The sequence below is a fragment of the Bufo gargarizans genome, chromosome 2, assembly GCF_014858855.1.
Source record: "Bufo gargarizans isolate SCDJY-AF-19 chromosome 2, ASM1485885v1, whole genome shotgun sequence".
NCBI lineage: Eukaryota > Metazoa > Chordata > Amphibia > Anura > Bufonidae > Bufo > Bufo gargarizans.
Window position 1 is genome coordinate 43,774,676 of NC_058081.1, and position 14,996 is coordinate 43,789,671.

Here is a 14,996-nt window from a genome sequence, read left to right on the forward strand (position 1 = left end):
GCGGTCGGTTGCAGTTTTTGGTCCATTGGCGTGGTTATGGTCCAGAGGAGCGTTCCTGGGTTCCCTCCGCAGATGTCCATGCTCCTGCTTTGCTCCGAGCCTTCCACGCACGCTTCCCTCAGAAACCGTTCCTTACTCCGCGGAGGAGGGGCCCTTGAGGGGGAGGTACTGTCATGGTCTTACCTTCTTACTGTTCTCCTTCGTTTGACATGTGCTGGCGGCCATCTTGGTTTCTGGGTTTCTTGTAGCCTCCCACCCTGCGGCTTCTCCTTCCCACTGGGAGGAGCTGGATGCCTAGCTCATATATATAGGAGGTCTGTGGCTTCAGTTCCTTGCTTGGTCCTCCTGTGTTCACATGCTTCTAAGACTGCTGCTGCTTCTGGTTCCTGATCCTGGCCTCGTCTGACTACCCCGTTGGTTCCTGATCCTGGCTTCGTCTGACTACCCTGCTGGTTCCTGATCCAGGCTTCGTCTGACTACCCTTCTGGTTCCTGACCTCTGTCTACGCAAGACCCTGCTTCGGTTTAGCCATCCGTTTGGACTTTTGCTTACAGCTTGATTTTCAATAAAGCCTTCTTATTTCCACTTATCTCTTGTTGTACGTCTGGTTCATGGTTCCATGACACAACGGCATCACCCCTGTCCCTGTGCGAGGTACCACGGCAACGGTCCTCAAGCCCGATTGTATCGTCGACTACAATCGGTATATGGGAGGAGTTGATCTCTCTGATCAAGTCCTCAAGCTATATAATGCCATGCTCAAAACCCTGGCATGGTACAAAAAAGTTGCGGGTTACTTGGTACAGGTTGCCATGTCCCGCAGCGCTGGCAACACAGGGACATTCCTTCAGTTCTATGAGGCAGTCCTCAAGGCCCTGATCTTTTCGGACCGGGAAAGAGCAGGCCGGAGTACCTCGGGAACTGTAGGCGCCCGGATCGTCTCTGGCTAACACTTTCCAGGTGTGGTCCCCCATACTGGAAAGAAGGAAGAACCCAAAAAAGGTGCAGAGTGTGTCACAGGAGGGGGATACGGAAGGACACCACTACTCAATGTGACACGTGCCCCGATCATCCAGGCCTCTGCATTATTGGTTGCTAAAGGGAGTACCACACGTCCATGGAGTACTAAATTTATATCCCAATTTAGCACTGACATCGGATAAAAAAAACTGGTTCTCAGACTTGAGACACCCCAAAAAATTGTAAAAACTAAAATAATTTATTAAAAGTATACAAATTAGGTATCTCAGCGTCGGTAAGAATCTCCTCTATAAAAATGCCCCATGATCCAACCCCCCAGATTAACACGGTCCAAAAAGAAAAAACAAATGGTGCAAAAAAAGAATTTAATAGCAACAAAAAGTTTAATAGCAAGCAATCAAAAAGTCATATAGCCCCCAAAATAGTGCCAATAAAACCGTCATCTCATCCCGCAAAAAATGAGCCCCCACATAAGATAATCGGCTAAAAAAAAAAAAGACTTTTGTATCAAAAAGGATAGTATAGTCTAAAACCTATATAATTGTAAAAAAAAAAGACTTATTAGCTATTGCCGCGTCCGTAAGAATCTCCTCTATAAAAATACCCCATGACCTAACCCCCCACGGTCCAAAAAAAAAAAAAAAACGGTGCCAAAACCGCTATTTTTGGCACTTTTCCAGTTCCATTTTTGTTTTTTCCGGTAACAAAGTAAGAGTTAACTACCAAACAAAAGTTAATATTTATTACCCTGATACTGCAGTTTACATAAAGCCACATTTGTGGTCGTAAACTGCTGTATCAGTAAAAGGGAGGCCGCAAAAGGAAAGGACCGACATGGTTTCTAGAAGGCCTATTTTGATGGCCTTTTTTATTGACACCATGTCCCTTTTGAAGCCCCCCTGATGCCCCCCTAGAGTAAAAACTCCCTAAAAGTGACCCCATCTAAGAAACTACACCCCTCAAGGTATTCAAAACTGATTATACAAACTTTATTAACTCTTTAGGTGTTTCTCAACAGTTAATGGCAAATGGAGATGAAATTTCAGAATTAGAATTTTTGGTAACCTTCCCTCACAAAAATGTAATATAGAGCAACCAAAAATCATATGTACCCTAAAAATTGTTCCCAAAAAAACGACACCTTATCCCGTAGTTTCCTAAATGGGGTCACTTTTAGAGAGTTTCTACTCCAGGGGTGCATCAGGGGGGTTGAAACAGGACACGGTGTAAATAAACCTTAAAAATCAGCCCTCCAAAAGCCACATGGCGTTACGTTCCCTCTACGCCCCGCCGTGTGGCCGTACAGTAGTGTACAACAACATATGGTGTGTTTCTGCAAACGGCAGAGTCAGGGCAATAAAGATACAGTCTTGTTTGGCTGTTAACCCTTGCTTTGTTAGTGGAAAAAATGGGTTAAAATGGAAAATTTGGCAAAAAAATAAAATTCTCAAATGTCATCCCCATTTGCCAATAACTCTTGTGCAACACCTAAAGGGTTAACGAAGTTTGTAAAATCAGTTTAGAATACCTTGAGGGGTGTAGTTTCTAGAATGGGGTCATTTTGGGTGGTTTCTATTATGTAAGCCTCGCAAAAAGAGACTTCAGACCTGTACTGGTCCTTAAAAATTGGGTTTTTGAAATTTTCTGAAAAATTTCAAGATTTGCTTCTAAACTTCTAAGCCTTGTAACATCCCCAAAAAATAAAATATCATTCCCAAAATGATCCAAACATGAAGTAGACATATGGGGAATGTAAAGTCATCACAATTTTGGGGGGTATTACTATGTATTACAGAAGTAGAGAAACTGAAACTTTGAAATTTGCTAATTTTTCTAAATTTTTGGTAAATTTGGTATTTCTAATGCAAAAAAATAAACTTTTTTGACCCAATTTTAGCAGTGTCATGAAGTACAATACTTGACGAAAAAACAATCTCAGAACGGCCTGGGTAAGTAAAAGCGTTTTAAATTTATCAGCACTTAAAGTGACACTGGTCAGATTTGCAAAAAATAGCCTGGTCCTTAAGGTGAAATAAGGCTGTGTCCCTAAGGGGTTAAGTTCCTGATCTGAAAAAAAAAACTGTGTCAAGCTCTCTCTCTCATTCTCTAATGTACAGGGGCTTTTTCACCTCACCCTCTGCTCCCACCAGATCATATATTGCTGCAATTTTCCTCTGTTTGGGAGGTGGAGATAACAATATCTTTTTGAAATCTGTCAATGGTCTCCCTGAGCTGCACTTCTTTCTCAACCCACCACACACAGCACTTATATATGACTTTGTGAGGAAAAAGCTTGGGGAGTTTTTTATTCGCTCTGGTAGCCTGCTCAATATAGATGCTTCTGTGGCAGGGATTAACTCCCCCAGTCTACCCTGTGCTATCAAGGACCAGATCTCCGAGAGGATATCCCTGTTGTTTCCTAATAAGTCGTGGATAAGGCTTTCTGGCAATAGAGGAGACGGGTTGGGGGCTAAATCTTTACCGAGTTCTTTCCATGTCTCTCAAATCCCTTTTAATAAGGGATCAAGGTCTTTGTTTTTGTTTGGGCTTCAGGTAGCCATAGGAGACTTTGGAGTGAAGGGCCTACACTATAATCAAGTAACCCCTGTACATCTGGTTGTCTCTTGGGGTCTACTGACTCCAACCACCTAATTAGTTGTATAGCTTAGTAGTATTTAGAAACATCTGGGACTTCCAAACCTCCTTTGTCGCTATGTCTAACTAGAATGGTATGTGAGATTCAAGGTCTCCTCCCATTCCACAGGTATTTAGAGAAGATTCGCCTGATATCTAGGAGAAAAGTTTTTGGTAGGTGTATCGGTACCATTTGCATTACGTATAGAATCTTGGGAAAGACATAGGCTTTGAGCACATTTTTCCTGCCCATCCAGGATAGGTAGGGCAAGCTATATTTCTGTAAGGTTTGTGTAATGTCTCTTTTAAGGGGTATATAGTTGCATTTATACAGATCATCTAGGTCGCTTGGTATCAGTATCCCTAGGTGCTTTATTGGTCCCTTAGTCTAGTGAAAGGGAAGATGGGTCTGTAAAGAGGCTGCTCTTGATTCTGGTAATGAAATGTTTAGTATTTCAGATTTGGAGTGGTTAACTTTAAAGTCTGAAATCTGGCTAAATATTTCAATTTTTTTAACTAAGTGATTCAGACCTTTATCGGGATTAGTCACCAAGAACCGAAGGTCATCTGCGAAAGCAGTACATTTTAGGTCTTTCTTTCCATAATTAACACCCTTGATTTCAGTGGTTTGTCTGACTAGCTGAATGAGGGTCTCTACTACCAGTATGAATAGGGATGGGGATAATGGGCACCCTTGTCTTGTCCCGTTTGTTATTTCAAAAGTTGGGGAGAGTGTGCCATTAACTTTTAATCTGGCATGTGGTTGCTGGTATAGAGTAAATATCGAGTCTATGAACGGATCAGGAATAGCAAATTTTTCCAGAGTCAATTTCATAAAGTTCCAATTGACCCTGTTGAACGCCTTCTTGGCGTCTATGCTCAGCAGGACCAACGGGAACCTCTTTGTTTTAGCAGTGTGGATTGCGTGAAAGATCCGGTGTGAATTGTCTTTCCCTTCTCTGCCTTGGACAAAGCCTGACTGTTCTGGAACTATTAAGGAGGGTAGTATTTTGCTTAGTCTAGTTGCTAGAATTTTAGCCCAAATCTTTAGGTCCAGATTCAAGAGGGAGATTGGTCTATAACTTCCACAGTTCTGAGGATCCTTGCCTTCTTTGTGGATAAGTGTGACATACGATTCTTGTGTCTGTCTAGGAAGGTGACCTCCCTGTAATAACGCATTACAGACGTCAGTAAATCGGGGTATAAGGATATCCTGAAATCTCCTGTAATACAGGAGAGGCAAACCATCTGGTCCTGGGCTTTTACCTGGGGGGAAGCTCCATATAATAAAAATCACTTCCTCCGTTGTGATGGAGTTAGTCAGTGTCGTCAGGGTGCACTGACAGTAACTTAAGGGAGTGTCGGAGTTCTTTGATGTGTGTCTGTCTAATATTTTCTTGGTCTGGGGATTTTAATTGGTTAAGGTTGTATAGCCCCTCGTAGAATTTTTGGAAGGCTTTTGCTATCTCAGGCGTTTCTTGGGTAACATTGCCATCTGTCCTTCTTATTTTAGGAATGTATGTTACGTTTTTTGTCTTTTTCAGTAATGAGGACATCAGTTTACCCCCTTTGTTCCCATGGGCGTACACTTTATGTTGGAAATTTAACATCTGTTTCCTTACTTTCTGGGCTAAAAGTTTGTTAAGTTGCAGTCTAAGCTCCGTGAGTTTCCTTTGTTTCTCTCTTGCAGATAGTTTGTTTAGCTTTTCCACCCTTGTTATTTGAGCTAGTATTGAATCTAGAGCCTTTTGGTGTTCCTTTTTAACCCTGGTACCCAAAGAAATAAAACATCCCGGGGGGGGGGGGGGGAGGTGATATTCCCAATTCTGGAGTTAGGGTTAACAAAGAGGGAGGGGAGGGTGGTATCTATCTAGACGTATACTTAGGAAGGATAGCTGAAAGCATATATCGAAGCTATCGGCATCCACGAAGGGAGTTCTATCGGGTGAACTCCTATAGCCTCCCAGGCTTTCTCTAGGTCATTTGGGGTGTGAATCGCTATGCGTGTCCCGTTTTTCAGGATCGAGATGCCAAAGGGATATAGCCACACTTATGGGATTTTTTGCGCTCTCAGTGCATCAAGTAGTGGTTTCATAATGCGCCTTTTTGCAAGCGTGAAAGGCGCAATGTCCTGATAAAGTGCAATGTCAGCTCCGTCGTATGTGATCTGCCTTCTGTCTCTAGCTGAGGCCATTCATGTGGCCACTGTCTAATGCCACAAATGAACCAAGAAAGGACATGTCCTTCCTCAGCATGGTCACCGCCATAAAGCTGTCCATGCCTCATCATAAATTAGATGAATCTTAGGGCAGTGGAATGGGGAAGCTAAGACCGGGTTAAAAATCCAGTCTTAGTAACTGTGCCACATTGACTTCAATGGGCCCATGATCCGCAGGATGAGGCCAAAGATAGCACATGTCCTATGTTTTGCAGCACGTACCCAAAAAAACACAATGCGAAGTTCACACGGACGGTGTCCGTATTTTGCGGGTCCACAAGATGGACACTGGCGTGTGGAATTTTGAATGTATATTTTTTCGCCCCCAAGTCCAGAATTCTAGCTTCAAAAAGTCCGAAAATGAGGCTTTTGAAACTTTTTGCATTTTTACACCACTCACTCCAGTTTTAAAATATGGGTGGGAAAGAGGGCGTAGTTAGCTACTCAGAGATGCTCAACTTGTGGCCCTCCAGTTGTTGCAAAACTACAACTCCCAGAATACCCTAATAGCTGTAGAGTTTCACTGCCGATATATAACTGAGACTTATATCTGAGTCCCAATCTCACTCTAGCAAGGGGATGGAGTAGGAAAACTGGGGTAGCTTTCTCTCGACGAAAGACAAGCGAGTTTTCCACGTGGGTGTAATGCATGAAAGAAACGCATAGCACCTGGACTAAATCTTGACCCATTCATTTTTATGTCTGTGCACATGAGAGTTTTTTTTTTTTTTTGCTTCAGTACTGCGTTGTGTGAGAATCCCAGCATGTCCTATATTCTGCGTTTTTCACGCAGCCCTGACCGTATAGAAGTGAATGGGGCTTCAGTGAAAAACGGATTGCATCCGGATGCAATGCGTTTTCAACTGATGGTCACTAGAGGTTTGTAAGGGCTCATGCACACAGCCGGCCCGCAATATACGGGCCCCGGAAACCGCACAAATGTTGCCCGAGCATTGGGGATTGCAAATTGCAAGGAATGGCCAGGCAACAGCCATGTGCATGAGCCCTAAATAGTATCTATTTTTTTTCACCCGTGTGAAAAACGCATTAAAACTGATTGCACCTGCAAGGAAAAACTGAAACGCTAAACAAATTGCCAACAAAACTGAATGAACTTCCTTGCGAAATGGTGCGAGTTTCACTGAACGCACCCTGACACAATCCGTGTCATTCGTGTGAAAGAGGCCTTAACCCCTTAGGGACACAGCCTTATTTCACCTTAAAGGGGTTGTCCAAGTTATATTTATTGATGACCTATCCTCAGGATAGGTCATCAATATCAGATTGGCTGGGGTCCGACACCCGGCACCCCCTCTGATCAGCTGATTGAAGAGAAGGAGCGGGCCGTGCCAGCACAGCCTCCTCTTCACTGTTTACCTTCTAGCCGTTGCATCTGCAGTGGTGAGCAGGTGTAATTACACCCAAGCCGTCCCATTCATTTCAATAGGAAGGCTTGGGTGTAATTACACCTGCTCACCACTGCAGATGCAACGGCTAGAAGGTAAACAGTGAAGAGGAGGCAGCGCTGACACCGCGCACGCCTTCTCTTCAAACAGCTGATCGGAGGGGGTGCCAGGTGTCGGACCCCGGCCGATCTGATATTGATGACCTATCCTGAGGATAGGTCATCAATAAATATAACTTGGACAACCCCTTTAAGGACCAGGCCATTTTTTGCAAATCTGACCAGTGTCACTTTACGTGCTGATAACTTTAAAACGCTTTGACTTATCCAGGCCATTCTGAGATTGTTTTTTCGTCACATATTGTACTTCATGACACTGGTAAAATGAAGTCAAAACAATTTTTTTTTTTTGCACAAAAATTAACTAATTTACCAAAAATTTGGAAAAATTAGCAAATTTCAAAGTTTCAGTTTCTCTACTTCTGTAATACATAGTAATACCCCCAAAAATTGTGATGACTTTACATTCCCCATATGTCTACTTCATGTTTGAATTATTTTGGCAATTATATTTTATTTTTTGGGGATGTTACAAGGCTTAGAAGTTTAGAAGCAAATCTTGAAATTTTTCAGAAATTTACAAAAACTCAATTTTTAGGGACCAGTTCAGGTCTGAAGTCACTTTGCGAGGCTTACATAATAGAAACCACCCAAAAATTACCCGATCTAAGAAACTACACCCCTCAAGGTATTCAAAACTGATTTTATATACGTTGTTAACCCTTTAGGTGTTGCACAAGAGTTATTGGCAAATAGGGATGTAATTTGAGAATTTCATTTTTTTGCCTAATTTTTCATTTTAACCAATTTTTTCCACTAACAAAGCAAGGGTTAACAGTCAAACAAGACTGTATCTTTATTGCCCTGACTCTGCCGTTTTCAGAAACACCCAATATGTGGCCGTAAACTACTGTACGGCCACACAGCGGGGCATAGAGTGAAAGGTGCGCCGTTTGGATTTTGGAGGGCTGATTTTTATGGACCGGTTTATTTACACCGCGTCCTGTTTCAACCCCCCTGATGCACCCCTGGAGTAGAAACTCCCTAAAAATGACCCCATCTAAGAAACTGCACCCCTCAAGGTATTCAAAACTGATTTTACATACGTTGTTAACCCTTTAGGTGTTGCACAAGAGTTATTGGCGAATGGGGATGAAATTTGCGAATTTCATTTATTTGCCAAATTTTCAATTTTAACCAATTTTTTCCACTAACAAAGCAAGGGTTAACAGCCAAACAAGACTGTATCTTTATTGCCCTGACTCTGCCGTTTACAGAAACACCCAATATGTGGCCGTAAACTACTGTACGGCCACACAGCGGGGCGTAGAGTGAAAGGTGCGCCGTTTGGTTTTTGGAGGGCTGATTTTTATGGACCGGGTTATTTACACCGTGTCCTGTTTCAACCCCCCTGATGCACCCCTGGAGTAGAAACTCCCTAAAAATGACCCCATTTTGGAAACTACGGGATAAGGTGGCATTTTTTGGGAGACTATTTTTAGGGTAAATATGATTTTTGGTTGCTCCATATTACATTTTTGTGAGGCAAGGTTACCAAAATTTTAAATTCTGAAATTGCATCTCCATATGCCATAAACTGTTGAGGAACACCTAAAGGGTTAATAAAGTTTGTATAATCAGTTTTGAATACCTTGAGGGGTGTAGTTTCTTTGATGGGGTCACTTTTAGGGAGTTTTTACTCTAGGGGGGCATCAGGGGGGCTTCAAAAGGGACATGGTGTCAATAAAAAAGGCCATCAAAATAGGCCTTCCAGAAACCATGTCGGTCCTTTCCTTTTGCGGCCTGTCTTTTACTGATACAGCAGTTTACGACCACAAATGTGGCATTTCTGTAAACTGCAGTATCAGGGTAATAAACTTTAACTTTTGTTTGGTTGTTAACCCTTGTTTTGTTACTGGAAAAAATGGATTGAAATGGAAAAGTGCCAAAAATAGCGGTTTTGGCACTTTTTTTTTTTTTTTTAACCGTGTTAATCTGGGGGGCTAGGTCATGGGATATTTTTATAGAGGAGATTCTTACGGACGCGGCAATACCTAATAAGTCTTTTTTTCATCCGATTATCTTATGTGGGGGCTCATTTTTTGTGGGATGAGATGACGGTTTTATTGGCACTATTTTGGGGGCTATATGACTTTTTTATCGCTTGCTATTAAACTTTATGTTATGTAAGGTGACAAAAAAAATATTTTTTTGCACCTATTTTTATTTATTTTTTGAACGTGTTAATCGGGGGGGTTTGGGTCATGGGGTAGTTTTATAGAGGAGATTATTACCGACACGGCGATACCTAATATGTCTATTTTTAATAAATTATTTTAGTTTTTTTGAGTGTCTCAAATCTGAGAACCAGTTTTTTTTTATCCGATGTCAGTGCTAAATTGGGATACAAATTTAGTACTCCATGGAAGTGTCATACTCCCTGAAGCAACCAATAATTTAGAGGCCCGGGTGATCGGGGCACGTGTCGCACTGAGTAGTGGTGTCCTTCCGTATCCCCCTCCTGCGACACACTCTGCACTTTTTTTGGGTTCGTCCCTTCTTTTCAGTATGGGGGACCACACCTGGAAAGTGTTGGCCAGGGACGATCCGGGCGCCTCCAGTTCCCGAGGTACACCGGCCTGCTCTTTCCCGGTCCGAAAAGATCAGGGCCTTGAGGACTGCCTCATAGAACTGGAGGAATGCTCTGTGCTGCCAGTGCTTCGGGATAGTACAAAAGAGTTGTACATGGCAACCTGTACCAAGTAGACCGCAACTTTTTTGTACCATGCCCGGGTTTTGTGCATGGCGTTATATGGTTTGAGGACTTGATCCGAGAGATCAACTCCTCCCATATACCGATTGTAGTCGACGATACAATCGGGCTTGAGGACCGTTGCCGTGGTACCTCGCACAGGGACAGGGGTGATGCCGTTACCATGAGTTGTGGACAGCATGAGGATATCCCTCTTGTTCTTATACCTGACCAGCAACAGGTTTCCAGTAGTAAGGGCATGGGTCTCACCCCTGGGGATAGGTACCTGGAAGGGGTGGGCAGGGAGGCCTCGTTGATTTTTCCGCACGGTCCCACAAGCGGACGTGGATCTGGCAGCAAGGGACTGGAACAAGGGGATACTGGTATAAAAGTTATCCACGTACAGGTGGTAACCCTTATCTAGCAGTGGGTACATAAGGTCCCACACAAGTTTCCCGGTAACACCCAGAGTGCGGGGACATTCTGGGGGTTAAATCCGGGATCTCGCCCCTCGGATACACGAAATTTGTAAGTGTACCCTGAGGTACTCTCACAAATTTTGTATAGCTTCACGCTATACCTCGCACACTTGGAGGGCACATACGGGTGGAAAATGAGTCTCACCTTGAACGCAATGAGAGACTCATCAACCGCGACCTCCCTTCCAGGTACATAGGCCTCCATGAATTTGGCCCCAAAGTGATCGATGACCGGCCGTATCTTATACAGACGGTCATGGGCAGGATCACCTCGGGGGGGGACATGCTGCATTATCGGAATAATGCAGACATTTCCGGATGGCCTCAAACCGGGAGCGTGTCATGGCCGTACTGTAAAGTGGGGTCTGGTATAGGACGTCCACACTCCAGTACAGCCTGACACTGGGTTTCTTGACCAGGCCCATATGCAGCACGAGGCCCCAAAATGTCCTCATTTCGGCTGCACTGACCAGGGTCCAACCACCGGGCCTGGCCAAAAAGGAGCCCCGGTGTTGAGCGACGAACTGTTGGGCGTACAGGTTCGTCTGCTCCACCATCAGATTTACCAGTGGGTCACTGAAAAAATGACAAAAAATGTCATATTCAGTGTAGCCCACTGTGGAAATCTGGATTCCTAATTGGCCTACAAAATCAGGAATCACAGGCTCGTATCGCTCTGGGCTACACCAGACAAGTTCACCGGCAGGGTGCTCCGGTGGATTTAACTGGTGGGCTGGGAAACCAGTACGAGCCCCAGAGCTGCTCGTACTAGTGTGGGCCACAGGGTCCCTAACATGGTGATCCCCTTGCTCCGCCTTGCGGCGTCTCAGCCGCCTTGGGGGCTCATCATCATCGCTAGAGGACGCGGATGACAACAGGAATGTGGGCAAGCTGGGCGTATGCCTCCTCGGCCGAGAACATCCGGCGGGCCATAGGGGAGTGTGTGTCTGCGTGTATATGTGCGTGTGTGGAAATCTTTTTTTGGTGTGCATGTGTGCGGAGGCACGGGTGTTCGCGGACTTAAACCTAAAACTAACAGAAAAAAAAAAAAAAAAACTAACAAAAGAAAGGGCAAAAAATGTGGAACAAAAATGTCAAAACCGCTGATCAACCGTCCGAAGTTGATCAGCGGTGGGGTGTGCGATGCGCTAACAGTGGCCGGACGCTAAGAGTGCCGGCCACAGTCAGCGTACACAAAAATAAAAACCTGCACCCCAAAAAAGTGTGGGGGGGGGGGCAAGCGGCAGCACCCCTGAGGGGTCTAGGGTCACACAGCTGTGCTGTGGACCCCAGACACCCTAACTTAGGGTGATGCAATAAACTGCAATAACTAACTTTCCCTCTTTTTTCCCTGCCTAAGGCCCCATGCACACGGCCGTGTGCGGGCCGTGGAACCGCGGCCTGGATCCCTCCTGAGAGCAGGAGCACACGGCGTCACTGGTTGCTATGACGCCGTGCGCTCCCTGCTGCCGGCACAGTACAGTAATACACTGGTATAGATCATACCAGTGTATTACTGTATTGCGGCGGCAGCAGGGAGCGCACGGCGTCATAGCAACCAGTGACGCCGTGCGCTCCTGCTCTCAGGAGGGATCCAGGCCGCGGTTCCACGGCCCGCACACGGCCGTGAAACACGGCCGTGTGCATGGGGCCTAACCCAAACTTTCCCTATGCTGTCCCTAGGTACCTGATGGGGGGTGCTGGGGGCACAGATCGGGGTGCTGGCAGCAATGGTGGACACACGTGCAGGCAGCTCCTCTCTCCTCCGGCTCCGGAACACAAAAGGAGGAGAGGAGCGCCTGCCTCTTTTGAATATCCCGCCGGACCGCCGACCGAATAACCCAGAAACGCAGAAAACCGCAGGTCTGAATTGACCTGCGGTTTTCTGTGATCGCATGCATGGGGGGGGGGGGGTCACCGGACCCCCCGGCGCATTTGCCCCAAGTGCCTGCTCAATGATTTGAGCAGGCATGGGGTTCCGATCGCCGTCCACCGCGCGGCGGTGATCGAAAATACACAGGGCCTTTCCTTGTCTGCAAAACGGACAATAGGACACGTTCTAACGTTTTTGCGGGGCTATAGAACGGACATACAGATACGGACAGCACACTGTTCGCTGTCCGCAATTTTTGCGGACCTATTTAAACGAATGGGTCTGCATCCTATCCGTAAAAAATGCGTACCCAAAATACAGTTGTGTGAATGCACCCTATGGGCTCATGCACACAAACGTATTTTTTGTGTGGTAGTAGTCGATTTTTTTTTGCGGCCCGTATGCAGAACCATTCACTTCAAAGGTGCCGCAAAAAAATAAAAAAATGGAAGTGTGTCCGTATGTCCATTCTGCAAAAAATAGAACACCTCCTATTATTGTATTACGGACTGGGTTAGGCCTGATCTAATATGGGTGTTCCGTTCCACAAAATGCGGAACGCACGTGGCTGGTATCTGTGTTTCGCGGATCCGCAATTTGCAGAACGCAAAACAACAGTAGTGTGCATGAGCCCTAAGGTGAGGCAAATTTCCGAAGCTTTCAACACTTGATAAATGTGGCATAAAGTAGGAGAAATGCAGATATCCCCTGTGTGGGAAGGAGGACTTATGGCCGTCTGAAAAGGAGGCATTTAACCTTTTCCTGCCGGCTGTACAAATGATAAGGCTCTGCTATAGACAGCGCCACCTACTGGGACACACTATGAGTAACCGACCCCAAACACATCGCCTCAACTCCACAAACAAATCGTCGCCTCAAAAAAGCGCGCCTAATCGTCCTCAACCCCCGACCAATGACATCACTCATCTTTCACCATACAGGCGCGGATGCAGATAAGAGCTGCACCGCTATTGGTCAGTTCTTGGAAAGGCTGCTATTGGCTGTGATTGGGTGGCGCTTTCTGCCGTTTCTTACTTCCGGGTAAATAGAAAGTTACCGACGCCTGTGAACGGTATGTATCCTGAGAGCTGGCCTCCGTGCTTGTATTGTTTGTAACAGGGACTGTTATGGAAAGCATGTTGACTAGATTAACGGCTCAGGCGTTGAACCCCCCCCCCCCCCCCCTTTCTCCGCTCATGGAATAGTCCTGAGGTTTTAAAGCTGTGGCTGCACTGCGACTCCCAGGAGCTCTGTCTGGGCATGCTGAGAGTTGTTGTAGCTGGAGAGACACAGTTTGAAGGCCACGGAAATAAACCTTATTTTTAGGCAGGCTACTTTGTGCATTGAGTTTATAGATGATATATTAGGGCGGGTTCATATCAACCTTATGAATTCTATTATAATGGAAATAACGGAAACCTTTAGGCCTCTTTCACAAGCGAGATTTCCGCGCAGGTCCAATGCGTGACGTGAACGCATAGCACCCGACTGAACCCTGACCTATTCATTTCAATGGGTCTGTGTACATGAGCGGTTTTTTTTTTCACGCATCAGTTCTGCGTTGCGTGAAAAACGCAGCATGTTCTATATTCTGTGTTTGTCGCGCAGCCCCGGCCCCGTGGAAGGGAATGGCGCTTCAGTGTAAAAACGCATTGTATCCAGAAGCATAAGAGATGTTGTTTGTAAACCTTCAGGTTTTTTATTTTTTTTAGCACGCGCGTGAAAAACGCATTGCAGCCACATGGAAAAAACTGAACGCAATCGCAGACAAAACTGACTGAACTGGCTTGCAAAATGGTGCGAGTTTCTCTGAACGCATCCGTCACGCTCGAGTGAAAGAGGCCTTAGAGGCATTCCGTTTTGATCAGTCATAATGGAGGTCTATGGGCAAGAAGAACGGAACGGTTCCCATTATGCTTGTCCATTGACCTCCATTATGATGAGATCCCTGAGATAATGGCATATCTCCCAACTAGTGATGAGCAAAGTATTAACAAATTCAACTCTGCTGCCTCGCCAAATTTTACGAAAAAATTTGCTTTGTCACGAAGCACATTTTTGGTGCAATGACAGGGAATGTCGATCGCTCCGTCCCCCTTCATTGTACCCCTCAGATGCCTCGTTCATATCTGACAGCGGGAGGAAGGCGACTCCTGGCATCTCCGCCAATCAGCTGTTTGAGTGTTCAAGTGAATAGGACGGATCCGTCCCATAGAAGTGAATGGGGATGCCATAGTTGTAATTACACTGCTCACCCCTGCAGTTGCAACAGCTGATCTGCTGAGGTAACGGCGGCTGTGAAGAACATCGGCTGCGGCGGGGCAGAGAACTATAATCTCCTGTGCCCGCCGCTGTATTCAACGGCAGAGCTGCGGCGGCGGGTCTAGTCGCAAATGGCGACAAGACTAAAAAGTCTTGTCGCCATTTGTAAATTCTAAGTCACATTGGCGACCATTTTGGTCGCCATCTGGAGCCCTGTTGGGGTCCATTCACACGTCCGCAAATGGGTTCACATCCATTCCGCAATATCGGGAACAGGTGTGGATCTATTCATTCTCAATGGGGCAGGAATGGATGTGGAGAGCACACTGTGT

At 45.5% G+C, this 14,996-nt stretch overlaps 1 protein-coding gene across 1 annotated transcript in view; it reads left to right on the forward strand.

The window, feature by feature from the left end:
• The first annotated feature begins 13,267 nt into the window (after window positions 1-13,267).
• DSN1 (DSN1 component of MIS12 kinetochore complex) overlaps window positions 13,268-14,996 on the forward strand; it is a 51,906-nt gene continuing 50,177 nt past the window's right edge. The window contains exon 1 of the mRNA XM_044282831.1: window positions 13,268-13,474. The gene's annotated coding sequence lies outside the window, so the exon portion shown is untranslated. The remainder of the gene's footprint in view (window positions 13,475-14,996) is intronic.